General features: G+C 40.2%; 1 protein-coding gene across 2 annotated transcripts in view; it reads left to right on the forward strand.

Moving 5' to 3' along the window:
- Positions 1–27,771, forward strand: part of PRKG1 (protein kinase cGMP-dependent 1) — an 893,233-nt gene that overhangs the window by 350,434 nt on the left and 515,028 nt on the right. The window lies entirely within an intron of this gene.

The raw sequence follows: 27,771 nt of genomic DNA on the forward strand, positions 1-27,771 counted from the left end.
CTTTGCTGGAAGGATTTTATAAAAAAGAAAAGCCAAGTTTTTACCTTCTTAAGTTGTGTTGTGTCTGCAATAAATTTTCCCTCACTCAAACTCTTTAAACTCATGAAAACAAGAGAATATTTTCCCATATTAAACAAAAGGAACTTCAGTAACCCAGTTGTCACCGAAGTACAATGAATGACCCCGCTTCTCTATGTTGGAAAGACTGGTGGCAGCTAATAGATGCAAACTGTTTTGGCATCATCCACTTTATCATTCCAAACTGTTTCACTTTCTACTTCTGCTAGGAAAGTCAGACAAGGAGCTTCACTGACAGTGATGTCATTTGTTTGGGCTGAACTCCTGATGTAGCTGCTTGTTTAATGTGTTAATTTAAGTCTTTTTATGGATTTGAAGAAGACAGGAAGAAAATGTCTCACTTGTGCAGGACATTCAGCTCTGACTTTGTTCTAGTAGAAACATCCCACATTTGTGTTGTGACTTATGTTAGCTCATCCAAGAGAACAGCCTGTGGCTAATTCAGTGCCTTCTCTTGCTACATTCTGAGGGTTAAGTGGGGGCCCCAAGGATCAGAAGTTTGATAGTGAAGATGGCAAAGACTGAGATCATCATACCACATGACCTCAGGTCTTGAAAATGTGGGCAGTTTTCTTTCTAAGGTTGCCATAGGATTTAGTATCTCCGTAGTCTCCCATTACACTCCAAACCTGCTGTGCACATTCTCAGCCAATACACCACAGTGTGGAGCCAAAGGGAGCTTTGGTATGGGGATGGGTGCAGAATGGTAAGTCCCTGTCTTTATTTTCCCCACTCCATGGTGACGTATTATATGAGGAGGATGCTAGAACTTCAAATGTGGTTGCACCAGATAAGAAAATGTCCAGTAGCTTACAGGTTTAGCCTTCAGAAAGAACTCTATAAGAATAGGAGATACATATTTTTTTGGCAGGTCAATTTCAACTCTATGAAATAGCTGGTTAATGCATATTGGAATGCCCCTGATTCTAAAAGTCCTTTTTTTTGCAACACAAGCTGACAAGCAGCTGGATGGTGCTCATCCCCATGTTAAATACAGTTGCCATATTCCATTGTTCCTCTCTAAACAATGTGTTCTAGGAACATGCTGTGCAAAAATGTGTTGAGAGGTGTGAGGGAAATTTTTACCTCATACATGAGAATTTTAAAAAAAAAATCTGTCGTGTAAAATGAGATTACAGGAGGTCATTCAGATTTATGTTCACACATTCAGAACCAGGGATGGTAAAATACACTGACAGCCCTTTCTGATCTTGAAAGACCTTTTCCTTAAGAAAGAAGTAGGAAGCATTATTATTAGGCATTCTCTTGCTTTCCCACTGGCATATTAAAATGGTAGTAATTATGCATCTTCTTCTGTAGGCAGCTGTTGTGAATGTAATCTCATTTAGAATGCTAACAAGTGACTTTAATGCAATTTCTCTCTCTCATTATTGCACTAGTAAGTGAGTGGCAGTCATGAGTATAATCAACTCTATATCCTTTCAAGTCTAGTGACGTGAGGTCACCATTTGACTTTTTTGGAACCATTTTGGCTAGACCTACATGTATATATCCACGATTTTGAGGTGCATAGGAGACATTTTAGGAGACATTATTGACTAATAAACTTAAATTATAACAATAGCCGCTGACAATCTTATTAAAACATCTGTGGGTTTTTTATTTTTTCTGTGTCTAAACAATTAGTAAACGTACTTGTTAAAACTCTAGAAAGTCAAGTACTAGTAAGAATGATAAGTCTGAAGGGAATGATTCAGCTGAAACAAGCACTTTGGAGAGTAAGCTGCTAATTCTTTATTTGAGAAAGTAGGTTGACTGAATAACTGTGATAAAAGTAAACATTCATCTGGTTTTACTGATGGTGATTATAAAATATACCAAGGGACATATTTTGTCTTCTATGAAAAAAAGTTAAAAGAAAAACATTCTGTAGTAAACCACTGTCCGCAGGCCTCTCCTCGTCCTCCTATCCAGGACCTCAAACTTAACCATGAACAGATTAAATTTGGCAATCCTAACCATACCAGAAATAACTACTTATAAAGTTTGTAAAAGCAAATTTTAATAAGAGATACAACACTTTGAACACACTCACACATGAATGTGATGAATGAGCTGTCTTACTGATGAAAGGTGTTCCACAGCTGGTTAAAATAGGGAAATAAACAGATTTAAGTCTCTTGTGATCAGCTGGTGAATGCAATTCTTTTTTTTTTTCATCACTTCCATTTAAAAGAAACTTGACTTGTGATATTCAAGAAAGAAATTGTGATGAAAATGTTCAAGTCTCTGACAACTAAATCTGGGCATTCCTTCAGCAACAACCGAAAATCTGCTGATCTCCTAGCTAGATAGAAGGTGCTCTCATAGAAGAGGTCTGTCATTTTGTCTTGTCTTGGCCCAGACTTAAATTATAAAGCCAGATGAGACTACTATGATCATCTAGTCTGACCTCCTGTATACCACAGGTGATAGGACTTCCTTGAATGAATTCCTGCATGTATTATAGCGTATCTTTTGGGAAAAAACAGCCATTTATATTCTCCATTAGTGGAAATAGCAACAGAGGGTCCTGTGGCACCTTTAAGACTAACAGAAGTATTGGGAGCATAAGCTTTCGTGGGTAAGAACCTCACTTCTTCAGATGTCTTGCATAAGCTTTCGTGGGTAAGAACCTCACTTCTTCAGATGCAAGACAACTAAATCTTCTTGCATCTGAAGAAGTGAGGTTCTTACCCACGAAAGCTTATGCTCCCAATACTTCTGTTAGTCTTAAAGGTGCCACAGGACTCTCTGTTGCTTTTTACTGATTCAGACTAACACGGCTACCCCTCTGATACTTGACATTAGTGGAAATGTTTATCACAATGCTTAATAAGCTGTTCCAATGGCTAGCTATCCTCATTGTTAAAATTTTACTCTTTACTTTTAGTCTGAATTAGTCTAGCTTCAATTTTCAGCCACTGGAACTTGCTACACCTTAGTGTGGTGGAATGAAGGGCCCACTATGCTCAGATTTTTTGTTCCTTATGTAGGTCTGTGATCAAGCCACCCCTTAACCTTTTCTTTGTTTAGATAGACTCAAGCAGCTCAACTTGTTTATTACAATAATGCATATTTTCTATTCCTTTAATCATTCTTGTGGCTCTTCTTTGAAACCTCTCCAATCTATCATCATCCTTCTTGAATTGTGGGCACCAGAACTAGACATAGTATTCCATTAGAGGTCATGCCAGTGCCAAATACAGAAGTAATATAACCTCCTTCTCAAGATTCTTCTATTTATACATCCAAGGATTGCATTAGCTCTTTTGGCTATGGATTTACACTGGGAGTTCATGTTCAACTGATTATCCACCAGGAGCACCAAGTCCTTTTCAGAGCCACTGTTTTCTGTGACAGAGTTCCACCATCCTGCAAACCTACATTTTGTTCTGAGATGTATGACTTTATTTAACCATATAAAAACACACATTGTTCGCTTGCATCCAGGTTACTGAGCAACCTAGAAAGCCCTATATCAGAGACTCTTTATTATTTACTATTCCCCCAATCTTTGTGCCATCTGAAAAATTTATCATTAATGGTTTTGTTTTCTTCTAGTTCATTAATAAAAATATTAAATAACATAAGGCTAAGAACCAGTCCCTGTATGACACCACTAGAAACTTCTAATCAATGCTGCTAAGTAAACATCAGCTTGAATGAAGATGTGATTCACTGGGAAAATAGTCCTAAGCAGGATGCTGATGAGATTTCCTGATCATTCCTGACTGGTTATTCAGTTCCCTCATGAAGTCTGAAATCATGAAGCTGTGCTCAGTATTACCAATTTCCAAGCTGTCTGATGAATGCTTCTAACCCATCATGTATGAACCGATCATTCATATTCTGCCCCGAGAGAACAGCTCAGCTCGTTAGATGTCATCAAGGTAAGCTAAGCATGCCACCCAGGATAAATGATCGAAGGTTTTAGAAAGGGGTGATAGCTGATCATTCAGAGAAACCAGCATGTGTACTCTGAATTGAGAGTGCCAAACTGGTACTTCATCTAGTAAGTACCACCTCACATTAGCATTACAGGAGTTGCAGCTGCAGGAAACTCATGCCATTGCAGAGCAATTTAAACAGTCCAGAATTCATTGGATGACCTTTATTAAAGCTTACTACTAGCACACATTTTTAAACACTTTCTTAGAAGCACGAGCCTGATGGTCTATGAAACAGTAAAACTATGAGACATAGGTACAATGTTTGGGATCTGTGTAATAAGAAGTTTGTTCTTAGTTGTTGCCAAATTAGATGTTAGCAAAATTAGACCATTTTATTGGGGGGGGGGAAATCATTTGTTTTCACAACCTACAGTGCAAAATTTAAGTTAGAAATTAGGTGAGGAGGCAATGATATCATAAACTCTTCCTAAAGAGAAGGAAATGATGATGCCAAAAAATTTAAAATAGGAGTGTAAACTTAAGGTCCTATATCCATACGTAAGTGCCTAAATTAGTGGCCAGATTGAAGTGTTGATACCCAACATCTCGTATTGACCTCAGTGGGTGCTGCTGAGTGCTTGGCATTTTTGAAAATCTGGCCATTTATTTAGATACCTAAATATGATTTTGGAAGCCTAATTTTTGGCTCGTAACTTTGAAGTTTTTCTTTTGGTTTCCAAATACTAGAGCAAAAAGAGGATGTGGAGAGTCTGCTTTATATGTCTCCAAGTGTGTCATTATCATGTTTTTTCTCAAGTACTGCAGTAGCCCATGATTTCACTTTCACCACAAATACCTCAAAAGCAAAACTGATTACTGTTCTTGTATTGTGTTTCACTCCAAGTTCTTTGAAGGCCAAAATACAAAACTTGAAGCTGCAGACAGCTGAAAGTAGAAACATAGCAGAAAGGACTGAACTTCAACAGTGTTTACCTTCTCCCCTTGTTCCCTGAAATCATGAGAACTCATGCTGAATTTACCAACCTGATCCTAGTAGTATGCCAGAATAAAGAGAAAACAGCCCCGGTCTTTAGTTTCTGCAGATATGCTCTACAGATAAATTATTGTCAGCTCTATATTTGGTAGTCACTTTAATCCTCTGCATGGAGCAACATTTTCCACAGATAGACATCTGATCACCTATATATCCCAAATTATTACTGCATCATCTACACGGGAAACTACTTTAACTTCTTAAAATGGTAACACTTAAAACTGTAGTTTCAGGACACTAAGGCCTGGTCTACACTAACCCCCCAAGTCGAAGTAAGGTACGCAACTTCAGCTACGTGAATAACGTAGCTGAAGTCGACATACCTTACTTCGAACTTACCGCGGTTCAGACGCGGTCCACACACGGCAGGCAGGCTCCCCGTCGACTCCGCGGTACTCCTCTCGCCGAGCTGGAGTACCACAGTCGACGGCGAGCACTTCCTGGTTCGACTTATCGCGTCCAGACCAGACGCGATAAGTCGAACCCAGAACTTCGATCCCCAGCCGCCGAACTAGCGGCTGGGTGTAGACCAGCCCTGAGAGACTACGTTGTTTGCAGGTATAGTTCTAAAAAGAGCATTTTAGTATTCTATTAGTATTCTAAATAGCAAATGTGGATTTTTTTGTTTTATTTGTAGCTACAATACTTATGCCAAATAAATGTATTCTAAGGAGCAAGATAGCAATAGGATTCTTAATCTTTCACTCCAGAATTGCTTGCTCAAATTTGATAGATGGAGATAGTGACTAAGAGGTCTTGTCCCATAGAGACTGTTCAAAATGAACTGGTGGACAGGTGTCTGCACCACAAAAACACCATTGCAACTGACACTAATCAGTAATCTTGCTGGCAGATCCAACAGAGGATGAAGACTGGGTATGTTATTGGTAGGTATGAATAATCCTACTAATCTCCAAAAGTAGCTTGCCAAATCAGGAGAAAGCAAATTGGTGCAGTAGCTTGCACTATCCATGCTGTACTTGCTTCATGACTTTGGATTTCTGACTGGACCAGAGACTATTACAATGCTGTTTTCTTTACCTCCTTTTAAAGCCCTACTTCCTCCAAGCTATTTCTGCCTACTCCTGAACAGTAGGTAGTGGCTTCCCTTTGCACCTAACCTTATAAGCTAAATTGTTGTATGAGGCGAAGAGCTACTAAGTGCTTGTACATTTAAGCATCTCTGAACACTGTTCATCAGCTGAGTTTTGGAACAAAGCCAGAAGTCAAAATTCAGTTGTTGTTTAAAGAGGTATTCCATTGCTCTTCCAATACCAGTAACATATGCAGCTATTAGCAGAAGCAGGCCTGGATTAAAGAATTTTGGGGTCTAGTGCATTATGGAAATGATCCTCCCCATGAACCAACCCTGCACCAGCACCCACTTATCCTAACAGCCCACATGCACATCCCATCTGCCCTGACATACACCCTGCTCACCATCCCCTCACCCTACAGCCCTCCAACACTCTCCATTCCCCCATAGGCCATGAACAACTCATTCTCTGCCCCCACCAACTCATCCCCACTTATCTGCACCTACTTTGCTCAGAGTTCCACTCCTGCCCCAGGCTAGGGTGGCTCCACTTGCTCCCAGGACCAATCCTGCACTCGCATGGCCCTAAGCTACTCAGGTTTGGCATGACTGCCCCCATCATGTGGAGGAGTGGCTGGCCTGAACTTGAGTGAGCAGTGTTGCAAACCAACACAGTGGTTTGGCCTGGCTGCTCCTCCCTCCAACCCCCCCTCGTCCCCCTCGAGTCACCAGGGCCTTCTGAGATAGGGACAGTGTGTAAGAACACGAAGTGCACATCGGTTAATCTGGGCCTGAGCAGAAGAATGTGGTTTGAATGAAAGGGATTCTGGGAAAGTCATGTGGAAAGACTCCTGGTATAGACACATCTTGGCTGCACATTCAGCCCAGTCGCTCCGAACTCAGTCACATGCTGAGCTACATAATACAAAGCCACCCAGAAAACCAGTTGGAAGGACAACAAAGAACAATCCACTCCCCTATTACAGAGTCATGAACCTTGGAAGGTAGTGTCCTTGAGAGGGATGGACTGTATGTAAGAAAGACACTGACTTCCCCCTTTGTCAATTCAACAGAGTAGACTTTTTTATTAAGTTATTTGGATCATGGCCTATAAGACCTACAAACAAATATGCTGGAATATGTGACATTTTGCTAATGCAAAATTTAACAGCAACAAATATTTTTTGAAAGTGAAAAATTAAAATCTACTTGCTGATTGAGATCTCAGTTCAAAAAGTGAGGAAACCTAAAAATCTTAGAAAAAATACTATTAGGTTGGGATAAAAGGAAAAGCCAGAGTAGGTATTTTACTTCTAATTCAGCATACTAATTCACAGATTATACAAGCATAATATTTTATGATATAGATGCTTCTAAATAAGAAACTGAAACAGCATGCATTCCAGGTGACTGACAGAGAAAACAATTAATTATAAATGCAGTTATCTCTAAGTGTAATGAGGAAGAGTGATCCTGCACTGTCATACTTCTTCCACCACCCTGGAGAAAAAATGAGGTTAATAGATAAAACCCTGCTAATTAGGAACTTTCTCTGCATCCTGATAGGGAACTAAGTAAAGGAAAACTTTGTTCTGCTTATTCCTCTGTAAGCAGAGCCTTATTTGCCACTGGAAGAATCAGAAAGAAGGAAGCAGGAAGAGAGAGCGAGAGATAGACAGAGATCGATAATATAAAAATTGAAATTGACTGTATCTATGAGGAAACATTAACAATGAGGCAGTAGGTAGTGAGTCGAAGTGAAAAAGTCAACTTGTATGTACAATTAAGCTTTTTTAAAAAATCAATATTTGATAAAGGAGTAGACTTGTTTAGCAAATGAAAATTTGTTTCACATTAACAATGTGCAATGGCTGTTATGACTCTTAAAGACTAATCCCAATAGCGCTAAAACTCAAGTAAATTCTGAGAACAAAATAGGGTTAAGAATGGAATAGATTATCAATGCACAAAAGAAAGATGTTGTGTGTATTTAAGAGATGTCCTCTGTGTCCAAATTACACTTTTCGCAGTAGGCATAATTCTAAAAAAAAAAAAAAAATTCCCTTGCCCCTTCATGAACCAAAAACATGCTGAATTCAGTGGGGCTATGCTTAGCCTGAACTGAGATCCATATGTTTAAGAACTTTAAATTACGGATAAAATAGAGAAGCACAAACTAAAGACATTAAATGATAAGTTATGCAAGTCTCTTTGGTAGAACTAAAAATGCCTCTCCACAAACAGAAGAATAATAGTTGCTCCAGTTTTTATGCCTATCAGCAAAACTAGTTGTACAAAAATCACCTCTACATTGCAGAGCAAGGGGAGCAATTTTCCTGTTTTGCTGTAAGCTTGAATAAGTTGGAGTTTTCTTGAACTACTGTTTATTGAGCCCTCTGGATATCCATCTCCAGCATAATAGCCAGTTACATTTACAGAGAAAGGCATTATATTGACAGAGTTTGGTACCAGTGATAATTTGCTGAGAAAACTAAGATAACAGACTTCCAGTTGTCTATGAAAACAAATACAGCTACTCAGGGTAAGAACCATTTGAAAGCCTTAGTGATGGAAAGTTGTCTTTTACTGTGTGTGTTATATAAACTTACTGTGGAAAGTTTATTCAGAGCTCATTGAAACAATCAAATTGCTGTAAGAAAAATAGCAATGCATTCTAGGTACATCTCTACCTCGCTATAACACTGTCCTCAGGAGCCAAAAAATCTTACCGCGTTATAGGTGAAACCGCGTTATATCGAACTTGCTTTGATCCACCGGAGTGCACAGCCCCCCCCCCCCCCCCCGGAGCACTGCTTTACTGTGTTATATCCGAATTCGTGTTATATCGGGTCACCTTCTATCGGGGTAGAGATGTATTCAGATACTTGGTTAAAGCCTATTAAGTATTACTTACATTTGTCAAAGAATAAAACATTGCAAAGCCTGCAATCAAGATCAGGCCTCAATACATTTTGCATTATAAAAGGACAAGTGGCCCTCTACATGCTTCATGATGGGTAAGTGAGAATACAGTACTTAGTTTATAGGTAAATTTAAAAAAATCACTTTAATAAGTGGAACTAATTAGCAAGGTTGAAGCATTTTGGAATATTGGAGTGAATAAACTTGCCCTTGTGCTATTGATGTGCAGAAACAGTTGTGGGGGCAAGTAATAACTTCAGTCTCCAGGGCTGACAGGCCATGAGTGTTGCACACACATACATAAAACTGTTCTAGAGGTTTTCATTTTTCTCTCTTACATAAATGTGACAACATTTTAAGTTCTACAATAGTTTAATATGTCTCTGCTAATACAACATTAACTTAAAGTTGCTGAAACCAATCAAGAATATAAGCACTAGCCTAATCTTTTTATTATTATTATTATTATTATTTATTTGGAAATGGAGATAAAGACACAGAACTGAGTGACTGTGAAAATAGTTGGATTTGGTTCCGATTGTGATTAAGCCTCTCAGAAATGTTGGCCTTTGTTTAAACTTGTATCCTTTTAACGTGGTTAGAACATTTTATAAGCATGATGTCAATTTGTAGCCTTGGATTTCAGCACTCAAATCAGTGAATAGAGTATCAGGGCAATGTATCATGACATGATCTCAGTACAACTCTAGCATTTCCAAACTTTTACTGCAGATGGCTGCATTCCTAAACACACTGTACAGTTCTTGTTCATCTCAAGTTTTCTTTATTTTCACCATAGTTTTCAAACTTTTAAACTGGAACTTGTCTCCAGCTAGTGGACTGAATCAGAATTAACCGCTGCAAATACAGAGATAAATAACAGCGAGGGAAAAGAAATGTCAGTGTATAAAAAGGGGGGAAAGAGATGTTCTCAAATTATGAGCAACTCAGCAACTGCAGTATCTCACCTACATGGTTCCATATGGAATTCAAAACAGACCGGTCACTGGGCCTGTTACCCCTTCCCTCTTCTTCTAATCCCTCTGCTGTGGTGTGGCTGCAGCTGAGGGGTTAGAAGATGTGGGAAGGGGGAGGAATTCCCAAACCCAGCATGAGATGGACAAAGTGGGGCTCTGGAAACCCCGGGGTTGGGGGCTGCGGAGCCCTGGAATCTGCATGGACAAGGGGCAGGGCTCAGTACCAGTGATAGCAGGTCACAGCGTGGTCTGTCTCCCCACCAGGAGATGCCACTCTCTTGAGGAGTAGCTTGGGTATTCAAGAGGAAAACTGTCCTACTGCTGAACTAACTATATTAGACATTGTGGTGTGTGGAGAGGAGTGCATCCAAGAATTGATTCAAGTTGTGCCTGCTGTTGCTTCAGAGGTTGTATCAGCAGCATTACAAGGTTTGTGGGTTGCACAGAGTCCAGAGGTGAATGAGCTACCATCAGGACAGGGGAGGAACATTGTGAGAGGCACAGCTGATGGGTGCCTGTGATCAAACTGGGGGTGGTTGCAGGACAGCAGGGTTCAAGCAGGAGAGGTGGATTGTGCATGGCGGGGGGAAGAATGGATCTGCATCCAAGGGATAATTATGGGGCAGGGGAGGCATGTGATTGTGAAAGTTATGGTAACTCCAGTGTGGCAACTTGTGATGGTATGGGGGACTGGGGTGGAGCTCAGGACCCTTACCCACTGCTCTAAATGGGAGAGGGAATAATAGCCATTTATCCCCTCCTTGCAGGTCAGGGGACAATGAAACAAGCAGGGTAACAGACCCAGCCATTAGGCTAATGGAGGGAACTGGTGTCCTACGTGGGTCTGTAATGACTAGGATAGGAACATCCTTTACAGAGGCAACTGGCATTACACAGCTGCTGCAGGCTAACATCCAGTTGTTGAAGAAGCTCCATTGATAAGGAATCAGGAGGAGGTAGTCAGAGGCAACCAGAATGGGCCAGAGTTTGGGACCAGGCTATTGTCAGGTGGGGCAGACCCCTCACCATGGGGTAGGTGTCCCTATGGTGCAGAAGATGGCTGAGCAACATACGAATCACACCTTGATAGGGAATGTGAATTTGTGAAATAAAATCACTGCCCCATGGGTAGCTGGAGGCAGCAAGGCACAGACAGCTCCGTGGTAATTTGTAAGGAGTTTTATGCTGAGGTGTCTGACCCAATGGGAGTTCACCTTCATGATGCTACTAAAGATAAGATTTTTATCACTGTTACACAGGGAGGTACTGATGGAGAGTGAGCCAGGTAATGAATTACCCAAGCGGCCCAGGGTGACTAGCACTTGGGAAAATTGGGAAACTGCCTTTTTAATCTATGCAGGTGTTAGTGCAGAGGCATACTCAGAAGCCCAGCAATAATCAAGCAGTGATATGATACATTTAGGGGCCTAGCTTGGTTTAATCATGATGAACAGTTTAGGTTGCGGGCTGCAATGCAAACTGGATTTGGTGGGACATATCGTATTCTACACTGTGGTTAGAGTGGATGACACCATGAGGGCATGATGGTCACACTAGCAGTGGCCTGTTCATTCCACAGGAAGCCAGCAGATGCCCGAGGCACGTAATGACATTTGGTGGGCATTTGACAAAGGCACATGTTTTCAGAGCATCTGCAAATTTAGACATTTAGACAAATGTGCCTTGGGGGCAAAACAGCTTGATGTTGCTATAGGAGTCAAGGGGGGCATAGTATGGTAACAGACTGGGGGGGAAGTTGGGTGCTCCCCACAGGTCCCTGAGTACAGGGTTGAGGAGAGGGCGAGCTGAAAGTGGGGCACTAGACAAAAGCTCTATCTCTGATTAAACTGGAAGTGTTAAGGGTTCTCCCTTAGGATTATCCTAATAAAATAGACAGGGCATATTTATGGGCCAGATTTACTTCAGGGTTTAGGATCCCCTGAATGGGGGAAAAGAAGCCATGTAATGTGCAAAAAGAAGTTCTCAGTGGGATTAGGTCATATTGTAATGAAAAAGATTGCACAAGAATTAAAGGCTAATAGAGTGGGAAGGCCATTCTGTCATTTACCTATAAAGAAATTGTGGGCTTTTCCCCTAGGCTTGGTCCTTAAGAAAGCCCTAGGCAAATATCGCTTGATGCATCACCTCCATACCCACAGGGCATCTCAGTTAACAATGGAATAGACCCCGGCCGAATGTTCCATTTGCTATTCCTCCACTGATGAGGCTGTGTGCACGGTTAGGTCTTGTGCTGAGGGGCACTGATGGTGTAGTGTGATATCAAGTCTGCTTTTCAATTGCTTCTGGCGGATCTTTCCGAGTTTCACCTTTATGAGTATGTTTTCCAAAGGATTGTATTATTTGGAAAAAATCTAAGCCCATGAAATGTTCACTATTGTATCTGGCATTTGAAAAATTGAGAACAATGCTCCACTGTGCAGCGGTGCGGGAATCTGGTTTGCAGCAGGAAGTGCTCTACATAGATGACTTTTTGTTTATTCAGACAAGTGTGCTAACCTGACTGATACCTTCCAGGCTCTGTCTGATAAATTGGGGGTATCTCTTGTGAAGTTTAAAATAATGGGGTCCTCCACTAAGCTGACCTACCTGGGGATTGATCTGGATGCACCGGCGAGTATGTTTTGACTCCCTCAGGATAAGATTTGGGGAGCTACTGAGCTTGATTAACAGGTGAAGAACAATCAAGAAAGTTAAACTCCACAAGCTGCAATCTACAATAGGGCATCTTAACTTTGCTTGTCAGGTGGTGGCCCCGGGACTTGCATTCTGCACCTGGCTTTTAGTGGCCACCACAGGAATATTTTGGCCCCATGATTTTATAAGAGTTACTAAAGAGATGAAGGTGGGTTTGGGATGTGGAAATAGTTTCTGGGCCATTTAAATGGAGTGTCGTTGTGAAGGGAGGAATGAGTGCTTCAAGTGGATCTTTGAATCTGCCTTGATGCTTCAAGTGGAGTGGGTTTGGGGGTATTTTACCAAGGCAGGTGGCGTGCTCAGAAATGGCTCTCCACCGGCATACAGAAAGGGAAAGTGAAGAATACAACATTCCTGGAATATTTTCCCATTCTAGGTGTCAGTGATGATTTGGGGAACACAGTTTTCTAACAAAAGAATGTGTTTCTGGCAGGGCTTTGGAGCGGAGCCCGGAGCTGGAGCACGGAGCAGCTCCAGAGCAGTGGAGCTGCAGGTTTTTGCCTGGAGCTGGAGCGGCGCCGGAGCACAGCTCCAAAGCCCTGGTTTCTGGTGTGACAACATGGCAGTGGTACATGTTATTAGTTGCCAGTCCTCCAGACTACTCAGGGTTTTGAAGTTGGTGCGGGTATTTGTAATACAAATGTTTATTTTGCAAAAACGTGCCCATGATAATGGCATAGCTGATGCTTTGTCTTGTTTTCAGATGGACAATTTTCAGGAGCTGGCAACTCTGGAATGTTGGCAAATAATGGCTTTCAGTGTAGTGCAGCAGTCAGTGGCTCCCGTGGACATTTAGGAACTATGAGAGAAGTTTTAATGGTTTTGTGCAATTTCAGGAGAGGGCCATGATGTGGCTAATCCTGGTAGAACAGGTGTGTCAGTACATGGTGTCACTGGCAACCACTGGGCTGGCATCATTGACCATTTCCACTCACCTATTGGGTCTTACATAGGGAACATAAGAATAGCCATACTCAGTCAGACCAAAGGCCCATCTAGCTCAGTTTTCTGTCTTCCAATAGTGGCTAGTGTCAGATGCTTCAGAGGGAAAGAACACAAGAGGGCAATTACTGGGTGATTCATTCCCTGTCGCCCAGTCCCAGCATCTGGTAGTGAAAGGCTTAGGGACATTCAGAACATGGGGTTGCATACATGACTATCTTAGCTAATAGCTATTGATGGACTTACCCTCCATGCACTTACCTAATTCTCTTTTTAACCCATTTATGCTTTTGGCCTTCACAACATCCCTTGGCAATGAGTTTTATAGGTTGACTGTGTGTTGTGTGATAAAGTACGTTCCTATGTTTGTTTTAAACATAGCTGCCTATTAATTTCATTGGGTGACCCCTTGGTTCTTGTGTTATGTGAGCGGTAAATAACACTTTTTCTCCACACAATGATTTTATAGATCTCTATCGTAGACCTTATAGACTTTAGTTGTTGTCATGCTGTTTGGAGTGGCTCATGACCAGAAGTGCCAATCTTAGGGCAGACTGTCAAGAAGCAGGGCAACCCCTCCCCTCCTCCCAACTGGTTGTATCTTCTATAATTAGATTTCACCAACCCAGTAACAAGTGTGAACTCCTAAAACCCTATAACAATCTTACATGAAGTCACAGATAGACTGGAATGCCCAAGGGAACTATCTTGCCACTAGGCAAGCTTGACTTTGAGAGAGATGGTCAGTTTACACCAAAAATCACAACAATGTTCTGGGTTACTCTCAGTCCTAAAGGACCAGTCACTTAGCCCAGGTCTATTGGACTCAGATCGTAAACAGAAGACAGCGCCTGTAGCCAATCCTGTAATAAACTAACTAAAAATATATTAACTAGGAAAAAGAAATAATAGATTTATTTACGAGGTTAAAGCAGGTAAGCATACACAAAAATGACTTGGGTTCAAAAGGTAATAGCAACTTTTCGTAAGCAGACTCTGTATATTTGTTAGGCGTAACCCAGGCAAAACAGCTGGGGTCTCCTTGCATATGCTTAGGCCAGCTTACGCCAACCTAATTATGTCAGTGTACACACTTCTATGGCCTTTCTCAGGCTGATGAAAATGTCCTACTACACCACCATAATAACGCCACCTGTACGAGAGGCATAGGGCTTATGTCACTGTAGTTAGGGCTACGCAGTGTCATTGTGTAGACATTGGAGGTTACTTACATTGGCTGCTGTCTGTCATTCTTGTCAATTTCGCTGATCCATGCTGGAACTATGAAATTAACATGAAAGCTGCTCATAGCTTGGGCTGTCACTATGGGGCGGGTGGGGAGCTAGAGCCTGTCTGCCCTGCCCCCCGGTTCCCTGCTTCCATCCAGGCTGCAGCCTGGGCTCCCTGCTTGAAGCCAGGCTGCCCTGGGGTCTGGGCTCTCTGCTCCCAGACAGGCTGCTGCCCAGTGCCCGGGCTCCCTGCTCGCATGCAAGTTGCCCCTCGGCCTCCCAGCCATGCTGCTGCCTGGGCTCCCCACTCTGAGCCGGGCTGTGCCTGTCCCCCTCCCAGCTCACTTCTGGGAGCCCAGCAGCTTCCCAGAAGAGCCGAGAGCCCGGGCGGCTGCCCTGTTTGATGATTTATAGTTTTATAACAAACATTTTACAGTTATAGAACAAACTCTTAAGTATTACCTTATAGAATGGGATATAGAGGTTATAAAGTGAGATTAATGCATGCAGCAATTTACAAGCAATTCAAGTCTAAACACTGTACACATAGATATAAGTCCAATAACTGTCTTCACAGTACTACACCCAGCTAAGACAGGTTGGTTTCAAGATCTTCATTTGTCAGTTTTCAGTGAGGCCTAAGGGTCTTGGCATGAGCTGGCACCTGGTCTGCCAGTGAGTGTCTCAGTCATCTCTTTTCCAGGATGAACTGTCCCAAGTCTTTTTAATCTCTCCTCATATGGAAGCTGTTTCATGCCACTAATCATTTTTGTTGCCCTTCACTGTACTTTTTTCCAATTCTAAGGTATCTTTTTTGAGATGGGGTAAGTAGAACTGAACTCAGTATTTAAGGTGTGGGTGTAACATGGATTTATATAGTGGTGTTATGATGTATATTTTCTTCTTATCTATCCCTTTCCTAATGGTTCCTAATATTGTTAGTTTTTTTGACTGCTGCTATACATTAAGAGGATGTTTTCAGAGAACTATCCACAATGACTCCAAGATCCCTTTCTTGAGCGGCAACAGGGAATTTAAACCCCATCATTGTGTATGGATAGTGGGAACATTTTTTTCCCAATGTGCATTACTTTGCACTTATCAATGTTGAATTTCATCTGGTATTTTTGTTGCCACAGTTTTGTGAGTATAACTCTTCAGAGTGTGCTTTGGACTTAACTATCTTGCGTAATTTAGAATTGTCTGCAAACTGCCACCTCACTGTTTACCCCTTTTTTCAGGAATCCCACTATTTAACTCTCTGCTCTGAAAACTGACAATTTATTCCTATCTTTTTGTTTCCTGACTTTTAACCAGTTACTGATCCACGAGAGGACCTTCCCTCTTATCCCATGACTGCTCACTTTGCTTAGGAGCCTTTGGCGAGGGATCTTGTCGAAGGCTCTCTGAACGTCGAAGTACATTATATCCACTGAATCAACCTGTCCCACATATTTGTTGACCCCCCCCTCAAAAAATTCTAATAGATTGGTGAGGCGTGATTTCTCGTTACAAAAGCCTTGTTGATTCTTCTCCAACAAATCATGTTCATATGTCTGATAATTCTGTTCTTCACTATAGTTTCAACCAATTTGCCTGGCATAAAAGTTAGTCTTACCAGCCTGTATATGCTTGCATTACCTCTGGAGCCTTTTTAAAAAATCGGCGTTACGTTAGCCATCCTCCAGTTTTCTGGTACAGTTTAAGTGATAGGTTACATACAATCATTAGTTGTTCTACAATTTCATATTTAACTTCCTTCAGAGCTCTTGGTTGAGTTTCTCTGTAGGCTGAATGGTTAACTATATCTTTTTGGCAGGTTTTTAGTTTGATGGTTTTAAATAGGGTTGTTGCAAAGCACTGGTTCTAGAAACAATCCATGTCATTCTATCACTATTAGTATGTTTAGGGATTTGGTGTGAATGCTCAATCCCATATTTCATTGTGGACATGAGGCAGCCCTGTTCAGCATTTCTGGTAACATTTTGGTAGACTTTTAGGATCAACAAACTAGTGCCTGGGTCATGGAGGAATGCTTTGGAACTGAGCAATTTACATTGGGAGGGTCTATCAGTAATCTTAACCTTGAGGATTTCAAGGACAGATCAGAGAGACCGGAGTCACTCAATTATGCTACAGGCAGGCAACGAGGTGAGGATCTGCCCTTTGGGGGCCATGAGGGCATATATGGTGATCAGACCAGTTCAGGGTGGGCCCCTCTATAGTCAGTGACAGGAGCCCCTCCCCCCACAACATGCCAGCTTTTTACAGTTTTCAGATGGGGCTGATGAGGTTGGGACTTCCACCATGTGCATTTGCTTCCCATTCATTCTGGATCAGGGCAGTGATAATAGCAGTGCAACTGCAGCTGTGGGCTGGGGCAATTCAGGCAATTGGGAGTTGGCATTCTAATGCATGCAGGACACATCTGAGATCTAAAGCTGGGAATCAGAGATAATTGTTCTTGCATTTCTGTTTCAGACAATTGCAGATGGACGAGGGACATGATGGTGTGGATCTGCAGGCAGGGTATTGTTTACTGTGCACATAGGCAGGCTTCTGGGTTGTTTGGAGGTTCACAGGTGGGACTCAGTGGTAAAGCAATCCTGAGATGGCATGGCAGGAGGGGCATGCTAAGGGACCAGCTGAAGCCCCTTATATACTCTGTGGTGACTCAGGAGTAGGCACTGAATGTGATGGTGGATCACCTTGGGGGGAAATGATTTGGGCAGGTTTAAGGGTGTTGAATTGATGCCCAGAGCCAAGAGGGATTTGGGGTGTATCCGCCTACATTTTCCAGGAGTAAAACTTCATTGGTCTGATGTTGCAATGCAGGGTGAAGTAAAGAGCCGTGAAGTCCCTGTGGGTTGACAAGGCTAGGAGCTGTAATCAAGGAGGTATTGGTAATTTATCATGAGTGGTCCTCACTGGGGAGCTGATATATTTTTGGTCGACATTAAAAAAGGTGTCAGTGAATGTATGGAAACCCAGCTAGGTAAGGGGAGGAGGCAGCCATGCTAACTGCTTGTGTCTCCTGATAGCAGATGTCCAGTGCAGGTACTCCAAGGGGAATGGATTCGATGATCAGATAAAAGGATTTGTAAAGGATTTAAAGGACATATTCTTTGAAGAAGTGGAGATGGGGTTCAGGGATCCTATAACTGGTGTGGCGGGGAGTCAACCCCCTCACTCCTTTATAGCCCCTTTATCCCTCGTATAAGGAGGGGTTGCTGGGTCCCAGCAGCAGGTTGGCTGGGACCAGGATGGGTAAAGGAGAGGGCTGACGGCAGCCCCCTGAGTATATGGAAAGATTATGCAATTAGCTGCTCTGTATAATTTTATTTGCCAGGTACTCCCAAACATTTAAGAATAAAGTTGTAGCCTAATTAAAACCACATCCAATGTATTCTGTCCTTTCTCTGGCGTAGCTGAACAGTCGAAGAAGCTGAAGAGCAGGAGGCACCATAACTGAGTGATGAGACTGGGGAGGAACAGATAAAAGGATACTATTAGATGAGATTTAAAAAAACCCACAGTACTGTGCTTCTCTGGATGATAAACTCATGGATTTGGGGAGCTATGTTTTATACACTCCATTTCCTCGCTTAGCACTCGTAGGAGTCTGTAGCTGCTCTGCAGTTATATTAAAATATAGCATATGTCTTTTCTAACTGTATACAGTAATTTACCATATTGCCTTTTGTATACTATTTCAGGATTATCTGAACAGAAGGGTTGGATTTTTATCACTTCATTGTAGTTTGAAGAAAATTATCCATTTCTCTTCAAGAAAATTGGAAGAGCTGCTCATCCTTTCACCTCTGAGGCTTCAGCTCTAAAGACTCTTATCAGTGTTTTTATTATGCTAAATACAACTAGCTTCTGGTAAATAGTCAGATTTGGCAGAAAGCATCTGTTTCCTTTTAATAGCAAATTAGTAACATAGTCGGAATTAGTTGCTTTTTATTACCCACTAATTTTTTCCTTTTGAGGTTCAGGCTGCTAAAATACTCATTACTCCCCCCAAAAGCCTCTGTTTGCCTATTGTGTTCACTCTTGAATACATTTCTTTATTAAAACATGTCTTTGTACATGTATGCATGCACGATTTTGCGATGAAGTGCGGGTGATGGGTGGGGGAGGAAAGGAACAGGGTGAAATACGAGGGGGGGGCATAGTTTGGTTTTTTTGCAGTATTACCATCCACACAAGTTAAAAAATGAGACAGCGCCCCCAAAATCAAGAGATTGGCTTAAAACTCATGAAATTAAAAATAATTTTTGAGGGAGTTCTTATTTCTTTGTACTGCCTTCATGTCATGTAAGAGCTAGAAACTTACTTTTTTAAAAAAGGAAGCCCGCACTCATGTTTTGACTTGAATCCAAGAGGCAGTGCTTTCAGAAAAAAACTAGTTATCACATGATTAACAATAAAAATGCAAGAGTTGGCGACATTGTATTTGGCACTTTCTTCAATAGTATGGCCTTCCTGACTTCTATTGACATTGGACATGTAACATCAAGAGCAGCACAAAGAAAGGGCACTTTATTCACAAGTTTATGAACTTGTGTAGATTTAGTTAAATGGAAGCATGTGGTGAGTTGGCTGTTCATGATGTAATATTGCTGTGTTGAAGTACTGTTATTGCCTCCAGTAGTTTTCACTGTAGATTTTTTTGGTTGTTTGATGTTTAGTTTGATTTTTTTAAAAAATCCCTAAGACTAATTTTTCTCCCTAAACAATTTTGCAACTAAGGTATCTCTGAGTATCTTTTTGCTTAGAAAAATTCTGATTTTCTTTTGTTTAACTTAAGTCCTTAGATCTTTTGATTATTTAAAATGTATTTTAACACTTTTATTTATTTGTTATTCTTCAATTTTTAATGCTACCGTTTATTATGTTGCCCTGCAGCTGGCTTTTTCCCCCTCTGCTTTTTCCTAGCTTTTGTCTTGATGCTGGGAGTTTTATGGTTTGATTTTATTATTTCCCTTTACACAGCTCATTTTACCTTCATTGTTTGTTTTTGTCTGAATTGTTGTGCCTTCCTCTCACTGCCATTAAACTTCTTCTGGATTATGTTTTTACACTGATTACCTGCTTTGCACATTCTGCTCAGAGTTTTCCCATTGGCCCTTCTAGTTGATGATGTGTGTTAATACTGTTATTACCTTTATTAGATCACTATATATACTTCGGAGTGGGAGCTATTATGCATGTGTTCTCTATTAGCAGTGCTCATTAGATCGGAGGAGGAAGTGGTGATTGTTTCTGGAGCTGGATGAGTTGTTTGAGTGAGGATATTAAGATCTTACTTCAAGGAAGATGCCTATGGGTGTTTTTGTCTGTCTTATAGGGAATTTATGATGCAATTAAAGTTGCTTGCAAAATTCAGAGAACCTTCTGCAGCAGAGAATTGGAGTATTAGGTCCTGATTCAGTAAGGTACTTAAGCATATGAGTCCTGTTGAAGTCAATGGAACAATTCACAGTTAAACTTAGGTACATGCATAAATACTTTGTAAATTGGGGGCTTAGGTGAATTTTGTTGTGTGCTGTTTGCCTGATAACTTTCGCAGTTTCACTCCAGTTTGTTCTAAATATTTTTGGAGTTCTGTATTTTAAAAAATCATAGATTCCAAGGCCAGATGGGACCACCGTGATCATAGAATATCAGGGTTGGAAGGGACCTCAAGAGGTCATCTAGTCCCACCCCCTGCTCAAAGCAGGACCAATCCCCAGACAGATTTTTGCCCCAGATCCCTAAATGGCCCCCTCAAGGATTAAACTCTCAACCCTGGATTTAGCAGGCCAATGCGCAAACCACTGAGTTATCCCTCCCCCAATAGTCTGAGCTCTTGTATACCAGACCATAGAACTCCCCACGACCCCCCGCAAAAATAAAAAAATCCTAGAGTTTATCTCTTAGAAAAAAAAATCGAATCTTGATTTAAAAAATGTCAATGATGGAGAAAGCAACAGAGGGTCCTGTGGCACCTTTAAGACTAACAGAGTCTGGAGAATCCACCATGACCTTGATAAATTGTTCCAATGGTTAATTACTCCCACTGATAAATATTTATGCCTTCTTTCCAATCTGAATTTGTCTAGCATAACCTTCCAGCCATAAGATTATGTTTATATATTTCTTTGATAGAATGAAGAGCCCATTATTAAATGTTTGTTCCCCAGGTAGATATCTATAGAATATTATCACTTCATCCCTCCACCTTCTCTTTATTAAGCTAAATAGATAGACTCCTTGTTTTCTAATCCTTTAATTCTTGTTGATCTTCTCTGAACCCGCCAATTTATCAAAATCCTTCTTCCCAGGATAGTGTCCCCATCGTGTAAGTGTGGCCTACATATTTTGTTCCTAGATGTGTACATTTATATTTATTAAAACACATATTATTAAAAATATTAAAAAACATATTAAAACACATATTGTTTGCTTCCACCCTTACCAAGCAAAATTACTGTTTTGAGTTGACAATATTTTATTTACTAATATATTTTGGTACTTCAATTTTTTTTCGGCTCATTTGCTAAAAAGTTCCACCACCATAAGTTAGCAGTTAACATTCACAGAAATTTCTGTATTGGTATATATTTATTATATCTCTTATGTTTTCTCTATTGTTTACTGCACCACAGAACTTAGGAGTCAGTTCAGCTAAGTATCTTACCCTCCACCCCAATACCTTTCTAGCTTTATCAATAAACATCTGCTGGGATGAATTGGCATCATGAAGTTCAGGGCAAAGAGTCATAGGGTAAAGCAGCAGCAGTCTCTCATAGTAGATCATAATGCAGAAATCCCTGAGAATCCCCAGAGGTTGCTAAGTATTTTTCTAAAGTTTATAACTAAGGACATCAACAAGATTAATTGGTACATTTCCTATTGACAAAATGGGGCCTGCAAACCTTTACTACCAAGAGTATTTCACAATATGTGTCATTGTGTAGTTCCATTGACTTAGTAAAACTACATGAGGAAGTAAAAATTAGCACAGCAGTAACCACATGCCCATAGTTTCTGGCAGTCGTTTTTGATCATCTCATCACCCAGCAGATATTTGATTAGATAAGTTAATCAAAATTATATCTGTTATATTAAAGATGTACATGTTTGTTTTCAGTATGCATGCTCTGTTCTGGTTTTTGCCTCGACTTCCGATATTGTTTCTGCAGTGAAGTGGCAAAGCCTGACTTACCATCATTTGTGCCTCTTTGATCTCATTTCTGAGCTGCATCTCTCAAGAGATGTGTGTACCTGGAGAGATAGCCCAGGGGATCGGAAGAGGGGCTTTATTCCACCTTTGCACATTCTGCTAGGGTCTGATTTGGCTGCCGCTGTAATCCAAACCAACGTCATCTGGCTTGCAGTGGTCCTCAGAGACTGTAAGGCAGCCTGGGATAGCAGGAAGGCAGATCAATTTGGCCACATCCAACACTCCACATATCTCCTCTAACACACTCCATGACCTGTTATGCTGGTCCTATGGTGCCTTGGGAACACCACTGTGCCAAGGGAAATCCTTAAGAGATGGGGGATCTGGCTGCTGAATGTCCTCTGAACACTGCAGTAGTGGTTTAAATGGATTGTGATGCAGTCTAGCTTCGGGCTGCAGTCTTATGGGAATATTTCCTGTTATTTGAAGAGGCATCTATTCTTTGTTGAAAAAAAATGTTTTGTTTTTTTTACTGAAGAGGACCCTAATAAAAATGTCTGTCTTTATAACTTATCCTCCATGGGAAAAGAATCTGAAAAGGTGAGACAGAACAGCAGAAGAAACCCTCTGTAAAAATCATTTCTGTGAGAGGTTTCAGTGGGTTTCTGTGAGAGGTTTTAGTCATTGTTCCAAGTCTGCGCTAGTCATGGTTTCCATGACCTTCTTTCTCAGCTTTATTGCAGCGTGGTATTTATTATAGCTCTGTGTCTGCTTAAATAGCTCTTCACGTTATAGTTACTTTCCATCCATGAATGTGTCAGGCCTGATTCTCCCTTCCCTTATGCTCGTGATAATCAGGAATAACTTCATTTACATCATGTGGTACTCATACTAGTTACAAAATTATTTTAAAAATGGAGTAATAGCCCAGCAATAGATCGGGCATCCTATTTGATTTAGTTGATTTAGTTATGATGTTACTTTTCAATATATGTTGGTTAAGATTGTTTACTTGTTAGTTGTAAAATTTCTTGAAGAAGGTTGGGTTTTTTTTGGTCCTGTATTATTCATTGTCTACAGCTTTCCTTCAGTATCTGCCTTTAGGCCTTAGAAGAGGTACTATAATGAAAGTATTTTTAAAACTCAGAGAGTTTAAATAAGGAGCAATAGTTCTAATTAATACTAGCTATGTTTGTTGTGGTTAGCATTTTAAAATGGATCATTGAGGAACTCAACATGCTTCCTTACTAATTTTATCTTGTAATGATTTTAAAGCAGCTAGGAAAATATAGCACTGCAAAGAGCATTAAAATTCTTGAAGAGCATAAACCAAACTTTTCCTGTAAAGACAGTTACTGTAGAGTATGTATCTAGAGATTTGGAGTTCATGTGTGTTTTTATAAATGCTCTCCTGTGTAGTAAACATGTAACCTATAGTCCGATGTCCTATGGCAGAGGAGAAACCTTTTTTCTCTTCAATTATATTTTTAAAATAGTTTTACTCCCTGTAATTTGAAAGGTATGAAATTTTTATGTTTCTCTTCAATAAAGGAAGAATACTGGAAACTTTCAATGTAAATCCAGGTTAAATAACTATACTGAATCCTCTCTTTAGCTAGCTCCAAATTAGAACAAAATTCATCATATCGGGCAGTTATCATTGCCATTTAAGGGAATTTAAGCATTTCAATAGATGTTTAAATACTTCTGAGAATATATTATTTTTAATTGTGGTCTTAGATAATCTGGGAAATTTATACAGTTAAACATATTTAGAAGTAGATTATGACCTTTCACATTCAACCCATGAAGAACTGGTGAATATTAAGAGCAGCTGTAAAATAATTACTCCTCAAGAGCTTCATTTTCATCTTTTTATTCATGCCTCTAAAATATTATTGATGCATGAAATGATAAGGCAAGAATAGTTTTGATAAATGAGATAATTGAACTTTGCTAATGATATAAAACCTTTGCTTTGAGCAGGATTTGACACACAAGGAAACACAATATGATTTTCACTGCATGTTCACTTACATTCTCACCAACACATTGTTTTTCTTCCAGACTAAAATATAGATGAATGAGATTATTTTATGATATATGGGCTTAATTCTGCATACTAACATTATGTAGTATCTTAAACTGCTAGTGTGCCTATTGAAATCATTGATGCTAACTGTGGAGTAAGGGACTAATCAATGTTAAGATAGCAGAAAAAGGCCAATAGAAATGATCAACCTATTTTTGGAACAAGAAAAACCTTTCCAGGTCTTTTTCTCCATCCAGAGCCACTTGAGAAGATTCTGATAAAATGAAATTAGCACACACTGCATTACCAAACGGCCACAGAAAAGTAGATTATTTTTAATGGTATTTTTATCCTAAATTATCCGAAATCAGGTTTCCTTTGGCTGATAGCAGACATATTTTTAAATCTACATTTCTTCATTATGGGAACTACACTTTTCTCCCTGAAATATCTACCTATTAATGCAACTCCCATTAAAGCGAGTAAACAAACAAAGAAAACACACCTAACACTGGCCTTTACTGGAATAAGATCGGGCACTTCATTAGTTAAAAGAAATATGCATGCAGTAAATATCACCTTCAATACCAGAGCACAGTACTGTATATCTCCATGTGATTATGCTGCTCATAAGAAAGTATCATTGCTCACCTGGACAACCAAATAATAACAAATGTCTAAGCATAGTAATACTTGAAGGCCCAGACTCTTGCATTACAATAAGTATACTTTTGTGAGGGTCTTGTATTCCTGAAGGTCTATCGGGCATCCCGATGACACCTGTACCTCCAACTTGAGCAGTTTTATGCCCAGGTATATAATGTGTCAGTTTCAAAAAGTATAAACATGTTTAAAGAGAGTCACCTTAATTATTTAAGAGCATGAGTCCAATCCCACAATTCTTTTGCTATGTGATCCTATGATAAATTGTTAGATATTAGAGGTATTGGGAAGTTTGGCAGTGTTTTCACTTTTTAAGGCTTGAGCCTGCTCTCAGATATGCTGGAGCTGAAGAGCATGTATACAGTAACATCAGCAACTGTGCTTGCACATACATGCTAAATAATTGATTTTTATAATATACAGGTCAATGCAGCCACATGTCTAAAAGAAGAATTGAGCCCTTAGCTTATCTGCTCTGATTTCATACATTTAATATTTTTATATAATTACTTGTTGAAAACTTTAACCAGTTCTATTAAATGTAAAGGACATCTGGGGCTGTAGCTCATACCAATGACTTGACGGGGTTAACTGTATTTAACAAACTCTTTGCTTGTCCACATAACAGTCTCAAAACTGACCTCAAAAAAGTGTAAGTACTTTATTCTGAACCTTACTGGGCTCAGAATTTCGTATGATGTGACAATGTAATGGTTCTTTCTTTTTTAAAATGTATATTCCTGTCAGTTTACTAGTGCTTAACTGTGTTTTAGCAACAATCCATTTTTGTTATACTTAACAAATGTCATGACTGTGCTATCACAATTCTGAATTATACAATATTACACAAGGCAAATTGGCAGGATTTTTCATTCTTTCTGTCCTGAGAGAACAGTCATCACTTAACAAATAGAAAATCAATAATTTGCAGTTACGTACATTGACTTGTTAATTTTTTTTATTAAAACTATTCCTTCTACTTCACTTATGTCCTCATCCTACTCCCATTGATGTCAATGGCAAAGCTCCAAATTTCTTTGCAGGAACAAGATCATGACCACATAAAACATGAATTGAGCAAATGTAAAAGCAAGGTCTCTGAGTCTTTATAACTATGGTATCCATTAAGAAGTCAACATTACTAATATTTAGTATATGCAGTGTAATTGTAGCTATGTCAGTCTCAACATTTAGTACACATTTAGTGTTCAAAGTTTAAGGAATTACTGCAGTATTGAAGTGACAGTGTGAAATATGGTTGAAATGGAGCTTGCTAAAACACACGTGAGTCTTAAATCATCAAGAAAATTGCAAGTAGAGCTGACTTTTAAAATTCATCATGTTTAGAAATTTTAAACAACCTGGTCCCGTGCATCAGCAGCTCTAAGATCAATGCAAGGAGAAGCAATGTCTAATTTACAGAAGTTGCTGTTTAGATAATAGTAAACTTATGTTCTGCAAATGAACCATTCTTTCTTCCTTTGGTTCAGTGAACCTCTTTGACACCATAAACAATTAGCTTGAAACTAGCTTGAAACCTACTTTGATGCTTATCCAAAAAAACCTCTTCAGCAAGTCTTCCTTCCTCAATCCCCTTGCTCTTTGTACTCACTCATTCTGTAATTATTTTAAATCTTGAGGTGAGGTGGTTCTTCCCCTTTTGTAGAATGTTCTCCTTCAAGTGGTAATCTCTCTTTAAAGCAAAATTAGTATGCAACACATGAACACTTGTATTCTTTTCTCAGTACTGGTTAAAGGGCATCACTAGATCTATAAAACCATTTAAAGAGCACATACAAGATGTCAAAAGCGCATTCATTGACAGATTGCCATAGTTCGTTGCATTATATCATGCTTTACAAAGGGGAAGAAGAGACAGGAAGGATAATCCAGTGCAGTCTAAACAGATACTCCAGTTTTCCTACAAGAGAAGCACCCATTGTACAAAATTCAAATTAAGCAGTGCAATAATGAAAAATCAAGATATTCATGGTGTTAAGAAAGTTACAAGTTTCCCTTGCTGCCCATACTGAAGACACATTGGCTGGGTATAGTAAAGTTGACAATAAGAAATGACATTTTCCTTTACTATGGACATTCAAATGCATAAGCAAACTTTACAGATGGGGTTGCTTCAGTCAACAGCTGGGAAAACCAGTGTCTGACCAGATTGTCATAGCAAGGTTTATTATTGCCTAGAATAAACGTTGCATAACAGTGATCTGTTGTTATGCACCAACAGAAACAGTGGAAGAGGAAGCTGATTTTATCAACAGCTGGCTCACACTGCAGATGAGATTCCTGTTATGATTCTGATAATGGGAGATATGAATGCACAGGTTGATAGCAGACATAGTAAGCAAATGAATAGTGTTGGACAACATTGCATCAAGACAGAAAACAATAATGAGTAAAGATTAAGAGTTTGCTGTGAGAAGCACAATCTGATTATTGACAAGTACTGGTTTTCCTCTCAAAAATGTGCACAAGGTGATATAGAACTCACCAGATGGTCAAAACAAAAACCAGTTTGACCATGTTGTTATCAGTAAAAGACATTAGATGGTCAATGTTAGATGTTAGGGCTTGTCTACACTACAAAATTAGGTTGACTTAAGATAGGTCTACCTACAGTCACTGTAGTAAATAAATCAGCTGTTGGTGTCCATGCTAACCTCCTTCTGCCAGTGGTCCGCACCAGGAACGCTTGCACCGACTGAAATGGAGCATTGTGGGGCACCAAGAAGCCAGAGTGTGGGACACTGACAACTATGTGGGGCTCACAGCTGGACCTCCCCCTCCCCTCCCCCCGAGGCTGAAAGCCCCAGTTGTGAGCCAGGAGTGGGTCTCAATTTCACAACAAGGAGCCTACTAGCGGTGAAATTGACATTTTTTTTCCAGTTTCATGGCTGCTATTTCATATTTTCTCTCCAGCGCTGGCTGTCAGCCCTTATGAGGCTCACAGCTGGAGCCCCTCAACCCCACACCTGGGTTGACAGCCTGAGCTATTAGCATCATGTGGGGCTCACAGCAGTGTACATGTGCCAGCAATGCCCCTC

Source organism: Terrapene carolina, unplaced genomic scaffold, assembly GCF_002925995.2.
Source record: "Terrapene carolina triunguis isolate 2854851 unplaced genomic scaffold, T_m_triunguis-2.0 Scaffold95, whole genome shotgun sequence".
In the NCBI taxonomy this organism is placed as follows: domain Eukaryota; kingdom Metazoa; phylum Chordata; order Testudines; family Emydidae; genus Terrapene; species Terrapene triunguis.